At 41.9% G+C, this 18390-nt stretch overlaps 1 protein-coding gene across 3 annotated transcripts in view; it reads left to right on the forward strand.

The window, feature by feature from the left end:
* Positions 1-8861: 8861 nt before the first annotated feature.
* The window catches only part of LOC311040441 (vang-like protein 1), an 88469-nt gene continuing 78940 nt past the window's right edge, over positions 8862-18390 (forward strand). For 2 of the 3 annotated variants that reach the window (XM_084050730.1, XM_084050732.1), the window contains exon 1: positions 8862-8997. The gene's annotated coding sequence lies outside the window, so the exon portion shown is untranslated. The remainder of the gene's footprint in view (positions 8998-18390) is intronic. The other variant, XM_084050731.1, reaches the window with a different exon arrangement.

The following is an 18390-nucleotide window of genomic DNA, read 5'->3' on the forward strand; positions in this document are numbered from 1 at the left end:
CCCTATAAACTCATAAACTTGTGTCTTTGGGGAGGGATCCATCCATCTTCCCCCGGCCGACACCAAATTTAATGATCTCAGGGGCCCCACCTTATCTTCTTCAATAGGGGCCATCTGCACGCCCCCCACCACGTTTGAATAAACGCGAGTGGTGCAAAGTAACTACAAGTATATTTACTCATACAATTTTGATCTCAGATGCAAATATTGTACTTTTACTCATCTACAATTATTTGAAAACGTAATAATAACTTGAAAACTATATACATTTCGGTAATTTCATTTGAAAATAGCCGAATGCTATATGAATATGGGACATTTTGCATAACGAGAAGCCTAGTTTCTACTTTTGGTGCTTTAAGTACATTTTGAAATACTTTTGTACCTTTACTCAAGTCAATTTTGAATTCCGGACTTTTACTTGTAATGGAGTATTTCTACATTTGCAGTATTGATACTTTTACTTAAGTAAGTACTTTTTCCACCATCACTACCGTCACCCCGCACACGACGATGCGCGTGCCTGCCTAGAGGTTAAATGCGGGCGCGTGTCTCGCTCATAAACAACTGAGTAATCACATTCTGACCGCATTCACCTCTCTATCGATTGATTATTCACGCCTTTGACTCAGTAGGGGGGTTTAGCCTATGTTAAAACAACAAAACCCAATATGTCAAGGTAATAAATCTTTTTTTAACTGATTCAATAGCCTATAGAGTCAACTGCTTAAAAAGCTGAGAATACAAAAAGGATAGCCTACATACAAGTGAACAGACAACAGCCTGAGAAAATGGGAGCAGCAAGAAAGCAAGGTTTCAGTTGGGACTTAGGCCTACTTAAGTAAAATAATCAATAATACTGCAATGTAGAAATACTTTGTTACAAGTAGGCTAAAAGTCCAGAATTCAAAATGTACTTGAAAGTACAAAAGTATTGGTATCAAAATGTAGCCTACTTAAAGTAGGCCTACCAAAAGCAGAAAGTATAGGCTACTCATTATGCAGAATGTCCCATTTCACAAGTTTTCAAATGCATACAAATCTTTGGAAAATAGCAGATCTACAAGATGGCTGGCAATGCATTGTGATCCAGTATCTGCTATTTTCAAATGGCCGAAATGTATATAGAGCTGAAGTGGTTATATAATAATCCAAATCTACAAAGTATAGCCTATCTAACTAAAGATGTAATGGAGTAGAAGTAAAAGTACTGGAAATACTCAAACATTGTACAGTAGGCTACAGTAGCCTACTTAAGTAAATGTTGCTTTCCACCACTGTATGTAACCTACGTCTATGATAAGCAGCAGCCAGTAAAGATAAAGACTAAAGGGTCAATCTACTGTCCTCCTAATGCAAGGTTGAGCCTACATTTTCTGTAATGGCTTGAAGCGAACAGAGGATGGCGCTATAAACTCAACATATGATTTTCGAGAAGGTTTATGGCTGCGGACGGCTGACAAGTCAAGGGTTAATGTCTGTAATTACGTAATACCAAAAGAACAGCTGTGTACAATAAGTTAATGTAATGCGTGTCATCATTATCACCGCTGCTACTATGACAAACATGGCTAAATGTCTTTCTTTCTTTCTTTCTCTTTCTTACCTTATATCTAGGTTTGTTCATCTATATGCTAGAGGAGCAGAGTTTTCCCATATTTTATTCAGTAAAGCGTGAAGCAAAGATTGTGTCAATTATAGTGGGATTATGTGTTAAGTATGTAAGATCTGAGCCTCTCTGTCTGAACTCGTCCTCGTTTGCTCCCATAGGTCTACACTTATTCATAACATACCGTAGGCCACACACACACACACACACACACACACACACACACACACACACACACACACACACACACACACAATAGGCTCTATGCACAGCAGCCATATTGGAAAGAAATTGGGCCTCTTCTTACTTCCTTCACAGGTGTTACAAATGATACTAATGAAGGCTCTGTTCCATTCTGGTCAGGGTGCTGATATCGTGCATGTTGGCTCACTAGAAACACTCCATTTTTGTTCCCAAATGGCCCCTTATGATGGGTGTGTAACTCTGAGAGTGTACAAATGGAACCAAATGGACCCGTACTCTCAGAGTTATGGGGGTCCTTCAAAATAAGACAATCACTATGCCACACTAAATGGAACAGAGCCTTAATTAGTATCATTGGTAACACCTGTGAAGGAAGTAAGGAAGGGGCCCAATTCATTCCCAATATGGCTGCTGTGCATAGAGCCTATTCATTTCATATTTTTAGGGGCCCTCAAAACATTTACAAGACCAAAGGCCAAATGCAATAATTAATTCAATTTAAGGGTTAAGAATGAATTTGTATTATATGAAGTATAACTATCAGTGAAATAAATAAACAAAAAATCTCACATTTTCCACAGACGAGGCCAAGTCTTTCCACGGACACATATTAGTCCATATGGACACCTTGATGACCCCTGGTCCAGAGGGATAGGTGCATGGACTTTCTCTACAAATAAAGTAAGCTCTCCACATTATATTTATTTAATATCAGTTTATTTAAGCCTTTTGTCTGTGATGATGGGACTGGGACTGGGACTGCCTATATAATGTGCGCTGGCAAATTTCTTCTCTCTTGTTTTCTGCTTTTCTGCTCATTGTGTATTATGTTGCATTGTTCTACAATTGATTTATAGCCTACTAGTGTAATATATGAACTTGGGCTGCTGTAATTATGCCACATCCACATTTAAAACATTGCTGCCTCACCTGGCAAATCGTTCACCACACGTTATTGCATGAAATTCAGACAATGTTCTTCTGGGGTACGGGGGATGCCCCCCTGCAGGGTCTAAGCCTCTCATCTTCAACAATGCTAGACATGGCCTGCTGAGCATAATAATACTATAATTGACGGGTTGGATGGAGTGTGTTTATTTGGCTCACCTTGGGGAGGCAAAAAGGGAAACTCAGAGTTCATGACCTAGGCATGACCTGCATTGTGCTGTGGAGTGTGTGTGTGTGTGTGTGTGTGTGTGTGTGTGTGTGTGTGTGTGTGTGTGTGTGTGTGTGTGTGTGTGTGTGTGTGTGTGTGTGTCAGAGGGGAGGGGGGACAATTCAAATATGTGGGAAATGGGGGAAGGGACTGTATCAGTAGTGGTGAAAGGGTTAAATCATTCATAAAGACCCTGTGTGTGTGTGTGTGTGTGTGTGTGTGTGTGTGTGTGTGTGTGTGTGTGTGTGTGTGTGTGTGTGTGTGTGTGTGTGTGTGTGTGTGTGGGGGGGTGTGTGTGTGGGGGTGTGTGTGTGTGTGTGTGTGTGTGTGTGTGTGTGTGTGTGTGTGTGTGTGTGTGTGTGTGTGTGTATGTGTGTGTGTGCGTGCGTGTGCGTGCATATGCGTGTGCGTGTGCTTGTGCGCGCGTGTGTGTGTGTGTGTGTGTGTGTGTGTGTGTGTGTGTGTGTGTGTGTGTGTGTGTGTGTGTGTCCATTTGGTGGCAGAACCATGCTGGCCTCCAGAACCACATCTACCCTGCTGGTTTTACAGTAACTCGAATCTCACCAGAGCCTTTCTGTCGCAGCGCCCCCACCTTCTCGCTCAGCTTTGTTACCATATCATACTATAATTCTAGTAAGGGCGTAGTGGTGAGTGAGTAGGTGAGTAGGTGAAGCTACCCGGTTCTCCTCAGTGGCTGGAGCAATTGCTCTGATTTTGCACACAGCCATTGACCATTACCATCTGAACTTAACTGTGAAGCCCGTTTTTCAATTTCACCAAATCTCAGCTTCTTATTAGCGTTTTTGTGTCAAACACTGTCGCCATGGTTACGGGGCTGCCCAGCTATGGGACGAACTGCCTCCCGGGTTGCCAGATCATGTGCGCATATCCCCCCACGGATACGTCCACCGGGTATGGTCTAGTCCTACTATAATCCTAGTAACCTCTGTCTGTAGTGGTGCGGCATCTGTCTGTAGTGGTGAAGCTACGGTGAAGCTACCCGGTTCTCCTCAATGGTTGGAGCAATTGCTCTGATTTTGCACACAGCCATTGACCATTACCATCTGAACTTAACTGGGAAGCCCGTTTTTCAATTTCATCAAATCTCAGCTTCTTATTAGCGTTTATGTGTGAAAGAATGTCGCCTCCCGGGTTGCCAGATCATGTGCGCATATCCCCCCACGGATGCGTCGACCGGGTATGGTCTAGTAAATCAGACATTCTCAACCTGTGGGCAGGGGGCCCACTGGTGGGCCACGAGGGTATTGAAAGTGGGCCCCCAAATAATTGGCCATTTTTAAAAATCATAATATTTAATGAATGTTAAAAATGACTTAGTCTTTTCTTCATAACTTTCATAGTGATACCAATAAATAAGAACTTAAAGTATACAACGTTGATTCCATTGATTCAAAGCTGGAACACAATTGATTCATTGATCATTAAAATATACATGCTCTGACGCGGCCCACCCATCTGACCGCTTAACATGGCAGCCGATAGGCGTCAGATGGCTGGTGTAAATATAAAGTAAAAATGCAACGAGGGGAGTAGACTGTCAATAAATAAATACATAAATAAAACAAATAATTCTGTAACAGCTATCATCATTAGCAATAACGCTGGTAAAACTGGACCAGAACACTGTACTGAGATATACTGTACGTATCATTTGGTGGATTATATTGTCAGTGTGCAGTTTAAATGTGCTTGAGACTAGGCAAAAAACAAATGTCAAGCCTTACTGGACAGTAATGAGGGGAGACCTTTGTTAACCACTCAGTTTCAGCTTCACCCAGCGGATGGCTGCTCAGCTGGCCATGACAAGCGCTTGAGGGTGAGCTGTTAGGGGTGACGTAGTCTCGTGTAGCCACACAACTATTCCACAATCTCCAAATGCTAGAGTCCGGAACTACACCTCCCGAAATCCGAGAGAGGAAACTGGCACTTCCGTTCACGAAAATATATTAAAAAATATCTTTACATTTAATTTTTTTTATTTCCATTTCCGCTTAGCATCAAGCTATATGTGCTTAGATGATTTTGATTTATATTAGGATAAATTTGCACGACTGTAAATACAAAGCGGAAGTGGGGCTTCACATCCACTTTATATTTTAATCATGATCAGAGCTTCCGAGTCCCAGACTGTATGACCAGGAAACATTTGAAAATTGTGGGAAGAAGTGGGGGTGAAGCGTCTTGCTCAGGGACACTTCAACATGTAGACATGGGTGGGCCGGGAGGCGAACCGGTGATATTCTGATTACCAGATGGCCTCATACGTAGTTCTATGCTATTCTATTTTATTCATGATAATTAATGTGACATCTCTGCCAATATAGGAATGTCTTATTCCCTCACCAGCTCAAACATGAAGATTTACACTTTACATTAGAAATGGCTATTTTAGCTATTTTTATTTATTTTTTTACAACTTTTCACATTTTTGGACAATATAATGACATGCCCATATGTATATATAGGGACACCAGATTGAAAGTGTTTAAGTAGAGTGAGGTGTGACACAGAGAATAGTAGACTTGGAATACAGATATATACTGTAGATATATATATAATAGATATGTATTCTAGGAAAGTAGGACAAAGAGGCTCAAAGGGAAACATGATTACTTACCAACCAAGTACCTTGTCTTTATCAGAGCATTGTGTGCTTTGTGTTTTGTCACTGGCTGTGTCCAGACATCGTGCCACGATGCACTTCCATGCACAATGATGGTTATCGGTCGTCTGTTTTGTTTTGCTCCTCTCAGATAAATGAGTGGCGTGCTGTCAGAGGCATCCTTTATTCACGATCACCAGCTGTGGAAAAGCAAAACATAGTGCCTGTGCTGGATGATGCAATGAGAAACAAAGAGATAGTGTGGAGGCGAATCGTAAACTCTTGTACACTCGAAGGAGATGGGTGTTCAGTGGTTCCTTGCGGAACAGTATTATTCTGTAGCCTCTAAATTGTTGATTCTCAACTCCATTATGGGCACCCAGATTTGAAATTGACCCAAGACCAGTGGTGGAAAGTAACTAAGTACATTTACTTAAGTACTGTACTTAAGTACAATTTTGAGGTATTTCCACTTTCCAATACTTTTACTTCTACTCCACTACATCTTGGATCCAAGTATTGTACTTTTACTCCACTACATTTATTTGAAAACTTTAGTTACTAGTTACTTTGCAGATATAAATGATTACATTACAAAACATACATTAACCACTTTAGTCCTTTATACCTAGGCTATTTGAAAATAGCCGATCTACAAGCTCACAACGCGTCGCATCGCGATGCGTTGTGAGCTTGTAGATCTACTATTTCCAAACATTTCAGTACTTTTACTTTTGATACTTTAAGTACATTTTGATACCAATATGTTTGTACTTTTACGCAAGTCAATTTTGAACTCCAGACTTTTACTTGTAACAGAGTACTTCTACATTGCAGTATTGATACTTTTACTTATAGTAAAACATTTGAGCATTTTTCCACCACTGCCCAATAAGACTCCATTATTCTCCCTCCATTATTCAGCAATAATATTCAACCATAGTGTCAAAGTTAACAGAAACAAACAATCCTGAATGGCTCTTTAAAATGGTTATTCCAATACAACTCATTTGGCGCATGCCATACATTCTCAAAGACCTTTTTCGCAGTAACATAAAATATCTTTATAAAACATCTAAAGGGTATTCCTCTGCTCTACTTGACCAAAGTGCCTCTCATTAGAGTGCACAGAATAGGCCTATTGAATACAGTATGTATCTATTGCCTTGAGTTTACTGGAGACATATAAAGCTTTGTCTGAGTCTGTTTCCATGGCACAAACTGTTTGGCTTTTGCAGTCTCATGACTGTCAGATTTAGCTCCAAACATCTGTGACATCCCTGTAATGCAAGTTTAACCACATGAACCCTAGTGTCCCTATTCTGGGCATGTCATGGTGGGCGAATATAGGCAAACATGCGGTGAAAAAAAGCTCACAACGTTTTGCAATGCGGCTATTTTCGGCAAGGAGATTTGGTGTGGAGGGGGCCAAGTCCAGACCACTGGGGGACCCTGGCCAACAATTAAGTATATTTCTTGTTTTACGCTCATTGAGCGTAAAACAAGAATTCAGAGGTGAGCGGGCTAGCACCAATAGATACTTGGATATATCAAGATAGTTTATGGAATTATAATCAGCTCAATTACAAAGTCAATAGAGTACAGTTTTCAATAGAAACATAATGACAACTTGAGTACTGTCTCCTAAATGTAGCTACAGTGTAGGCTACTCTCTCTAATGTAACTCCTGAATTGTCCTGTTTGCACCAAATGTGAGTCCTTTTTAAGCATAATGTATATTTTGTCTAAGATTGTGTCGCCTGCTGAAAAGGCAGGTCACACAACAAAGTGTAAATAGGCTTACTGTGTATGTACTTGTACGAGCCACTGTTTGGTGATTAGTATTCTTCAAAGTGGAAGGAGTGAGTCTAAGATATAAAATGTCAAGTGCACTACTTATCACACATAAATCAATGACATGCATGTCTCAGACTGTGCATTACAATGTAGTTACTCCATGCTACCTATTAAGTGGTTCTCAAACCTTTTGTGCCCAAGGCACCAAAGGATTCATATCATAATATCCATTCAATATAGCCTCTCTAACACGCTTTATCACTCTTATCACTTTGTAAGCGTTTTTTTATTTATTTATTTACTAATGCCAAATAAATATGTTTTAAATAGAGGTTATAGAACGTGCCCCTGTATTGGGAAAAATTAGTGCATACAAAGTACTGATATAGTAAATAAAAAGATAGTTCATAACTTTTGGTATAGTTGGATAATATGTAGCAATAATAATGTGTGATTGTCACAACATCCCAAGGCACACCTGGACTTCAGCACACCTTTTGGGAACCATTGACCTATTCTAATGCACTATTATGTGACTATTACAAGGCATGAAATACAAGGCATATTCATTGATGAACTTCCACACTTGCTTTGGTGATGTACTGTAAATGAAAATATGTTATCCATATCCCACACACACACACACACACACACACACACACACACACACACACACAGACACACACACACACACACACACACACACACACACACACACACACACACACACACACACACACACACACACACACACACACACACACACACACACACACACACACACACACACACACACACACACACACACACACAATTACATACAGTGAAGCACTGCCCCCTGTGAGATTCCTCACTGCCAGGGTGATTCCTCTGGTAACCCAGGGCTGTCACTGTTGCCATGTCCGCTTATTATAAGCAACTTTGGGCTTGTTTTTCTGTAAAGTCGCTTGTAAATATTGGTTAGTTTTTGAAAATATTGGTTTAGCTCGTTTTTTTTTTTTTACTTTCTAAAGTGCCGTTGCTTATTTTGTCTTGTTTCCTAATGTTGTTTTTAATTATGTTTGAAACCAGTGGTTCTCAAACATTTTCATGTGAGGGCACCCCAAATTATAATATGCATTAGTCCGCGGACCCCCCATCTGAAAATATTTTGTTCCAGGGACCCCCGTACCAGATTTGTGTATTTAAAATGTTTCAAAAATATTACAAATTAAAAAAAAAAAAATCCTAGATTAAGAATAGATAAATAGCAGATCTACAAGCTCACATGCTCACGATGGCGACACGTTGTGAGCTTGTAGATCTGCTATTCTCAAATGACTGATGTACATGAAATGTACATCAGCCAAAAGGGCTCATGTAGCCACCTCATAGTCGCTTCTTTTGGGCTTGTTTTCATACAGAAGGTTTGCTTGTTTCTTTCTCAAACCCTGGCAACACTGGGCTGTGTGTGTGTGTGTACTGTAGTGTGTGTAGCCTACTGGACTAGACTACCGTATGGTGTGTGTGTTCTGTTGCTGCCGAGAGGGGCGATCCAACTATTTTATCATACATTTGTGGATCATGAAACGGTCGCAATCGGAATGACACCCGATCCACTGTAAAATGGTGAGTTGTCCTTTTTGATAATAATAACAATAACCCGGCTGTTGTTCGGATTAATCTAGCAGTTGTGTAGTGGTGTGTGCGCTTTGAAGTGTGTGTGTGTATGTGGGCTATGATAATGTTCTGTCTGGGTTCTTGTGTTTTAGGCTACCATACCATATGTAGGTTAACGTGTCTGTCTACCTACTTTCGCGCGCGTGTGTGTGTGTAGACCCATAAAGTCGGCTATGGGTGACTGTGTGTTTTTATTATAGAAGTCCTCTGGAAACATGTAGGTTTTTGTAATAAAGTGTTGCGAACAGAACACGCCCTTGCTGCTGAGTGTGTGATGTCTACCTGTATGAAAGAATACCTAAAGACTCGCCCCAAAACACAGTCGCCCCTGTGCAAATCCGGCGACCTCGGAACGATCGCCACCGGGTATTCCTAAACGTAACCTCAGTAAACTATGCCTAAACCTAATCGTATTCCTAAACGTAACCTAAGTCAAACCTATGCCTAAACCTAACCTTATTCCTAAACGTAACCTCAGTAAAACTATGCCTAAACCTAGCCTTATTCCTAAATGTAACTTCAGTCAAATCTATGCCCAAACCTAAGCTTATTCCTAAACATAACCTAAGTATAACTATGCCTAAACCTAAACGTATTCCTAAACGTAACCTCAGTAAAACCTATGCCTAAACCTAACCTTATTCCTAAACGTAACCTCAGTAAACCTATGCCTAAACTAAACCTAACCTTATTCCTAAACGTAACCTCAGTAAAACCTATGCCTAAACCTAAACTTATTTCTAAACGTAAGCTCAGTAAACTATGCCTAAACCTATTTCAAACCTTATCCTCAGTAAAACAAGTACAAGAACCGCTGGGGGTGAAGGGTTGGGGCGAGTGTGTTTTGGGGCGAGACTTCTGGTTACCAAAGTATCTGCTCTGCTGGAATGCTTTCAACTGGATGTGAATGGATGGCTGCACGCATAGCCTACACACGCACACGCACACGCGCACAGAGTTTCTTTCAATATGAAGTTGAACATGCCTTGGTGTCTCATAAATCACGATTTTGTTTCGAGATCAGGTTAACATGATTGCATGCATATCATAGGTTAAATATAAGAACACACACAAAGTACTATGGTTTATCCCCCCTCAATGCGGTGCCACTGGTCGCATTCCAGGAACTCGGAATAATAAAGATTATAAATGAATAGCTCCCATCGCAGGACGGTGTCGCTTGCCGACAGGAACAGATTGTAGATCTGTTCTTGTCGGCAAGCGCCACCGCTGTACTGGTTGTGTTCAGTTTAGCTTCAGTTTGGAGTATAAAGGGAAAAGTCAACTCTGTTACACACGGTTGACTGGGTTACACTGTGTAACCAAGGCAAGGAGCTATAACACACAACTGGATACATTGTCACTTATTGTCGCATTGTCGCGGGAAGGAAACGCAAACAAATAGAAAACAATACAATAAAATAAAAAATGAACATGCCTTATTGCGTGGGTGTAGCTGTAGAATACAACTCTCGTAGACGTATTTATGATTCTAACGTTTTCAATCTACGAGAGTTGTAGGGTTCACCCCCCATGGACACAAGGACTTTCGGCACTATACCCCGTAGACACTCCAAACATGTACAAATTGAAAATAAATGTGCTTAACCCCACGCCCTAAATGTTAACTGTCGCTACGGGGTATTAGTTTAATGTAACAATCCATATATTTCAATAAAGAAGTGTTTTAATGCCGTCTGTGGCCGATTCTGTCGGAAGTTCCCAATCGGCGGTAGTGACTGCTAGTGACGCGCCCATCTGGTGAAACCCGGGATTACACTCAATGTAAACAGGAAGTAAACGAGGGTGAAAAAATGGCGTTCGGCCACAGACGGCATTAAAACACTTATTCATTGAAAGATATGGATTATTACAACAAACTACTACCCCGTAGCGAGAGTTAACATTTGGGGCGTGGGGGTAAGCACCTTTATTTTCAATTTGTACATGTTTGGAGTGTCTACGGGGTATAGTGCTGAAAGTCCCTGTGTCCATGGGGGGTGAACCCTACAACTCTCGTAGATTGAAAACGTCAGAATCATACGTCTACGAGAGTTGTATTCTACAGCTAGCGTGGGTGGGGAAAACAACCCATGATGCAGCCCGAACGAGCGCTGTGTGTTTATAGGTTTGGTAAACAATGTTAAAGCTGGAAGTAAAGTCAATGGGAAGGACTGGAGATGAGGGCCGAAACCAGGGAGTTTCCTGTGTGAAGTGAGCCCCGGTGTGGAAGTGCGTGTTGGGTCCACACACACACATACGTACTGCATGCAGAGAGAGTCCAACCAGCTGTGGAGTACACGCACACCTTGCGTGCGTCTTCCATCACCCCGCTGTGGTCTGTGTGTGCGTCAGTGATGGAAGTACTCACATGGTTTACTTAAGTAAAATTATCATTATCAATGTAGAAATACTCTGTTACAAGTGTCCGGTACTTGAGTAAAAGTACAAAAGTATTGGTGTCAAAATATACTTAAGTGCTAATAGTAAAAGTACTCACTATGCAGAATGTCCCATTTAAAGTTTTCAAATGTATAATAATCTTCAAATAGCCAAAGTTTAAATAGGGCTGAAGTGGTTAATGAATTTGAATTTTGAAAACCCAAGTCTTCAAATAATTGTAGTGGAGTTAAAAGTACAATATTTGTCTCTGAGATGTAGTGGAGTAGAAGTAAAAGTATTTAAAATTGGAAATACTCCAGTAATGTAAAAGTACCTCTAATTACAGTACTTGAGTAAATGTACTCAGTTACTGTGTGTGTGTGTGTGTGTGTGTGTGTGTGTGTGTGTGTGTGTGTGTGTGTGTGTGTGTGTGTGTTACTGGGGTAACACACACACTGGGGTTCCAGGGGGTCCCCAGCAAAATGAGTTGATATAGCATCAAAATCAGTTAAACCATTTTAACCCAATATGCATTGGCTATTTGAAAATAGCAAACTTGTTGTGATTTATTTTCAAAATATCTTGAACATTTTTGAAACATTTGGAACATTTTTTTGAAACATTTTAACAACACAAATCTTGGGGTCCCTGGTTAAAAATCTGAGGAGGGGTCCGCAGCCAAATACATATTCATTTGGCGGTCCTTGATATGAAAAGGTTTTGAGAACCGCTGTGCAACAGCACCGTAAAAACCCTCAGTCAGTGTTAATTTAAAAACTGCAGCAATCCATAAACTTTTATGTGCTGCCTCGCCTGCCTGCTTGGATTCGAACCCGGGTCTCCCGCCGCATGATGAGAGACTAATATCAACCGCATAGTCGTGTAGAGCAGTGGTTCTCAACCTTTTCAGGCCACGACCCCCCAAAATAATAAACTGGGGACCCCGCCTGGTGACCAAATGACCCACTTAATGGGTCCATTTGGTTACATTAAATGTAACCAAATTTTGTACACTCTCAAGAGTTACGAATGGGCAAATTAACACGGACGATTACACAGAGTACAATGACACCAGTAAACTCTTCTGAATCTGTGGTGTCACGAAGTTGTCATTATCGGTGACACACCGTCACATTCTGATGGGACTCAGTCAGCTCACATTTGCTGGGCATATTTTCATCAGACCAGTGGTTTAGCGTGTTCCCTAAAACCCAAACACTGCTCGTGGTGAGCGGTCCAATTAGGCACTTATTTAGATAAGTCTAATTGCCGTCTAGATTAATTAGACGCCGAACACCAGGAGGTGATTTACAGTGTTCTACCTCAGTGGTTCAAAGTGGGGTCTAGGGACCCTCAAGGCTCCTTTTTAGGGGGGCCCTTACAGGTCTGTAACTCTGAGAGTGTACAAATGGAAGGGTCCATTTGGTTCCATTTGGACGCTCACAGAGTAATGGTTGTCCTTGAAATTAAAAAAGTTTGACAACCGCTGTTCTACCTGATAAACAAGAGAAATTCAGCAGTAGGCTCACTAGGCTGGAGTGTAAATTAGAAACAATAATATTTTGGAGCAGATTGTTGCCAGGTCCATTTTAAAGTCAGCATTAATGACTTGGAAGTAACTGTGATGTATGAAGCTTCAGTCAGGTTCCTCTGCATCACCATCAGATGGCTCTAACAGTGGTTTATCATGCTTACAGATGGCAATCTGCTGTACTGTGGCACCACACTACTGCTAGTGCTAGCTTTATTAAATGTCCAATAAATTAGTTACATAGAAATATAGGGGGTGGGGGGTGGAGATACTTTGGGGGAAGTACTTGAGGACCACTGATATATATATATATATATATATATGTAGATTATGCTTTAGCTTTAGTATAGAGGATTAATGTCTTTGAAGTGGTTGAATCTTTCTGGACTGAACTGTCAAAACATATTGTAACACCATGCTTCCACACATGTACACTACACACGCCAGGGTACTTGTCAGAGCTCCAGTGTGCAACTCACGTGTGTGTGTGTGTGTGTGTGTGTGTGTGTGTGTGTGTGAGAGATGACAGCCGTGCAAAGTAGTGACAGCAAGTGCTTCTTCCTGTCCCTGAATTATGCAGCACCTTCGTTAATTTCCATATAATCTTTTATGTTTTCTTGGATGTGTCTAAATGCGTGGGTGTTGTGCAATTCTGTCTTCTCCTCCTCTCGTTAACTTGTGTGCCCCAGCAAAGTGTTTCTGTTTTGTTTGTTTGCCACAAAAAAAGATAATTTTTGAAACATGATGAACAAACAGTGCTGTCAACGTGCTCTCTGATGTCACGTGAAAGTCTTTGAATGAAGTGATGCAGCCCTGTTGTTGTAGTTTTGTGGTTCTCCACTTTGCTCCCTTGGACCCAGACAAAGATTTCTTGCTTTTAAATATTCTATATGTTGGATAAGTTAATTGCATTCACCTGGCATCTTGGGTCTTAATTAGTCCCTGATTAGACAGCTACAGAGCCTTCTATTAGAGAGTTGCGCCAATGAGGGGTCAGAAACAGCGTCGGTCACGTGGTTCATGTAGCTGGAAATAGTGACAAGGAGCCGTCGACTTCAATGCATTCCATGAACTTCCGGTTTAGGGATTTGTCACTATTCGCCAATGTATGTGTATGTAGAAGACCTGGCCCTAAGAAGTGAACGGAGTTGGCGTAACTCTCTAATAGATGGCACTGGACAGCTAGAATGACAACCAGCTGAGATCTGGGTCCTCACAGCTGACATTGACAACCAATAGTTGTAGTGGGAGAAGTTTCTTTTCTTGAAGTGGAGACTGCGGACCCCCAGGGTACCTTGAGGAGGTTCAAATGGACCCTTATATGTAACTCTGAGAGTTATGGCGGTCTTTGGAATTGAAAAAGTTTGAGAACCACTGCTTTTGTTACGTTCCATTGGGGGCGGCAGTGGCTCAGGACTCGGAGGTAGAGCGGCCGCGTGGGAAATGGAAGGTTCCCCTTGCATGGTTTCATCCATCGTCGGTGTGTGTAAATGTATGCACATTGTAAAGCACTTTGGATAAAGATGCTTACAGGTCTACAGGTGTAAAGAAGTGGGTGCACGCTCCATCGTTTTGTAGTTTCTGTGAGAAGAGGGAAAATAGAGGTAGAGTGAGAGCGGAGGAGAAAAGAAAAGGAAAAAAAATGCATGATAGAAACCGGTCAAATATTCAAAAACGATATATCATAATGGTATACTACACAGATATGGTATGTAGTAGCAGGTATGTAGGCTACATGATTACATGAACATTAGTATCATCAGCATAGATCAGGTGCAGGACAAACAGAATCAGAGTCAGTCCACATACTGTGTTGTTTGCTCCCACTGTTTATTGCATCAATGTTTTGATCCCCAAAGGGTCTTCATCAGCATAAATTAGGAAGTGGTACACTCATATCGTCGCTGACGCTGCCAGGTGGAAACCTTGTATGTCTCTGTTACTTTTCAGGAAATGGGCCTTACAACCCACACGGTAAAATCAGGTTTTTACCCATCATTTCCCTCTATACCTGCAGTTATCAGCCACCCATGGAGTAGTGTGGTGGTGGTGTTTACCTGCAGAAACACACTGCCCTCTCACTGAGGGCAATTTCCTGTCTAGCAAAACATCCCCGTCTACCAAAACAAACAGTGAAAACACCAACATACAGTGAGAGGGCAATGTTTTTCTGCAGGTAAACACCACCATATTACCCTAGTGGCTGACGGCTGCTGGTATAGAGGGAAATGATGGGTTTAAACATTTATTGTTTTGTTATCTTAACACAGGGCAAAGTTACATACTATGCCTTTAACTCTAAAAGTGTAAACACATTCTTACACTTTCAGAGTTTAAATGAACAATGCTTAATGAACCTTTTTAAAAAGGTAAGGCTGTGGCACAGCATGATCATCATGAGACCAGAGTATTCTCAATTATTAGCCTGTGTTTTTCAGCCATTACCATTTAGAGTCAATTTCTGTCTGTCTGTCTGTCTGTGATGTCCACGTCCAATTTAGTATTTATCTGTCTGATGTCAATAGCTTAAAACGACAATTGAAAACAGGCTTTTTGAGGTAAGCCTCTCAACCTCCCAGTTGGGGGGGAACACACCACATGGTCAAAATGCTTTTCATCTGGTAGTTCGTGATTTTGACATTACAAAAACAAAACAAGGGACTGTATCCATCTATCTGCTTCTCACAGGCGCTTAATAGAATTAACCTGATTAATATGTCCATCTGTCTGTATGCCTGTCTGCCTGTCTGCTTGTCTGTCTGTCTCTCACTCGGCCCGCTTGTCTGGCCCGTCTTTGTGCTTCCATGTGTCGTGCGTGTCTTGGGGTTAAGTACGTGACACTGTGGAATGCTAATGGATTCTGTGGAATTAAATGGCCCTCTCCATGTGCTCCTTCGAGTCAGTGTCAGTGTGAGCATGTGAATGGGCCAGGCTAAGAGGATGCAGTGTACATAAAGCACCGTTAACCACTTAAGCCTCAGTTATGCTCCCGCAAAGTTCGGAAGGGGGAGATGGACGGTGGGTGGGGCAGTTCGAGATCCGACATTAGCTCGAGACCCAAGAGAGAAATTACTCTCCCCAGGTCCGGTGGAATAGTGAAAATATCCTTTCATGTGAAAATCTTAGATTTTTTAATTTATATTTTGAAATAATATCTTTGTAGGACATTGAAAAAGGGGGTATTTTACCATACCCACAAAAATGGGTCACGACCCAGTGTTTGGGAACCCCTGGTTTAAGGCTTTCATGTTACCTCGTGTTCTGAACATGCCTGGTGATGGCGTCCGTCATCAATCATTGAGCTTACAGTACCTTCTCCCTGTCTGCCCTAGCCTGGCGTAGCCGACTATATCACTGCGTGGAATCGTGGATATGAGTCTGGTGCTTCCATGAGGACGTTTTTTTTCCCAAGGGGCGAGATCAAAACAATGGCCCTCGACGCAATTGGTTAGACCTACAACCAACTAGCAATTACAGTCTCCCATATTCAAATACTGGGCCCTGATTGGTTACCCACGTATTCTGGAGCAGGAAATGAATTCTCTATGGAGCGGTGCCAGACCCAAATCGCAGAGTGCACATTTTTTTTGCACTCGCAGATTCGTCTGGTCCCAGGCTATGTCTGCCCCCCCCCCCACACACACAGTGTTAGATTTAACCCTGACAGTGTAAAAGTGTACACGTGGTGACAGAACTAGACAGTATGTGTGAGGTCTTCTGGGTCAGAATGGGTATGCAGGTGACAATGACACAGACCGAGACCTGTGTGTAGAGACACGCACACGCACACGCACACAGAGCTAACAAGACAGAACAGTCAAATGGAAATTCATGTTTTTTTTGTTGTTGCTTGTTCATAGTGGAAGACCAAAACTTCTTAAAAATTCAATTCCACTGTGCCCGCAATCAAGCATCATTTTAATTGGAATTAACGGGAACAGCAGATTGAATCAGAGTCCTTGGTGTTGTTTTGCATACTGTCAGGAGAGATGCGTTACGAAAGTTCAAAGGGAAAGGGAAAAATGAAAGCTTACGTCAGGTCAAATTCCAGAGCCTGTAATTACTAATTTTACTAATTAGCTTCATTTTGAGAGTTCCCCCAGCTGGGTGCTTATTCATTTACTGCTCGCGAGGGTTTGTCAGAGCGCTCGTCCATCAAGTAAATAAAGGTCATGTACACCATTAAGCACGAACGCTGATGAGCTCCTAATAGCTCCTTTGTTTCGTTCATTCGCTGGGAGGGAGGGTCTCGTTTGGATCCCAGCAGCTGCAGAGTTTGCAGCTGTAAATTCGGCTCAGCAGACGTTTGGTGCAGACTGTATGTCTGTCGTTGTCTGCGGGAGAGTACTTCTCCATCCTCTCCTCACGGACGTACTCTACACCAGTGATTCTCAACCTGTGGGCCGGGGCCCACTGGTGGGCCATGAGGATATAGCTAGAGGGCCTCCAAATAATTGGCAAAAACACTTTTTTAAGATTTTAATGATTGATGATATTAATATTAAAAAATATTATGTCCATTTCTTTTCCCTTTAAAATCTTGAAAATGTCGTTTTCCTTGTGATACCGATGAATAGGAACTTAAAGTATACTACGTTATTTCCCTTGAGACAATCCGGAACACAATCAATTGATTGATCATAACATGCTCTGAAAATGCATGCGGCCCACCCATCTGACCACTCAATGCCGCGATGCCATCAGATGCCGCAAACACTTTTTACATTTTCAAGTGGGCCCTTATCAAGAAAAGGTTGAGAACCACTGCACTACACTACTGGATCGGTTTCCGGAGTGTCAGGCCAGTGGTTTGACTCCATTTGTGCACTCTCTCTGAGTTATGGAGATCTGCAGCCTAATGCATAGTTGCATACCAAACTGTGGGTCTTCCTTGAAATCATAAACGTCTGAGAACCACTTTGCTATCCGGGACACTGTGGCTTTGAGTCTGTGTTCTTGTACTGTTTGTTTGTAATAATGAGGATCAGAGTAACTAAGCTAAATGCTGCTGCTGCTCTCTCAAGTCACTCTAGATAAGAGCATCGGCTCAATGCCAGGAATGTACTGGGAAAAAGTCATCTTGATGCTGAGCGCTCTCATTGGATGTGACATGAATGGCATCTACAGTCAATCCTGTCTGAATGATGGCGGTGTGAGATGCCACCATGGTGGCTGAGGGGTACGGATGCGTAAGTCTGCTGAGCATGGCGCTCAGATTGCCACACGTGTGTGTGTGTGTGTGTGTGTGTGTGTGTGTGTGTGTGTGTGTGTGTGTGTGTGTGTGTGTGTGTGTGTGTGTGTGTGTGTGTGTGTGTGTGTGTGTGTGTGTGTGTGTGTGTGTGTGTGTGTGTGTGTGTGTGTGTGTGTGTGTGTGTGTGCAGATGTGCACTCATCTGCCTGAGTGCACAATTCTGTTTCTCTGAGTACAT

This window comes from Gymnoscopelus microlampas (genome assembly GCF_963454915.1).
Source record: "Gymnoscopelus microlampas genome assembly, chromosome: 24".
NCBI classification, from domain to species: domain Eukaryota; kingdom Metazoa; phylum Chordata; class Actinopteri; order Myctophiformes; family Myctophidae; genus Gymnoscopelus; species Gymnoscopelus microlampas.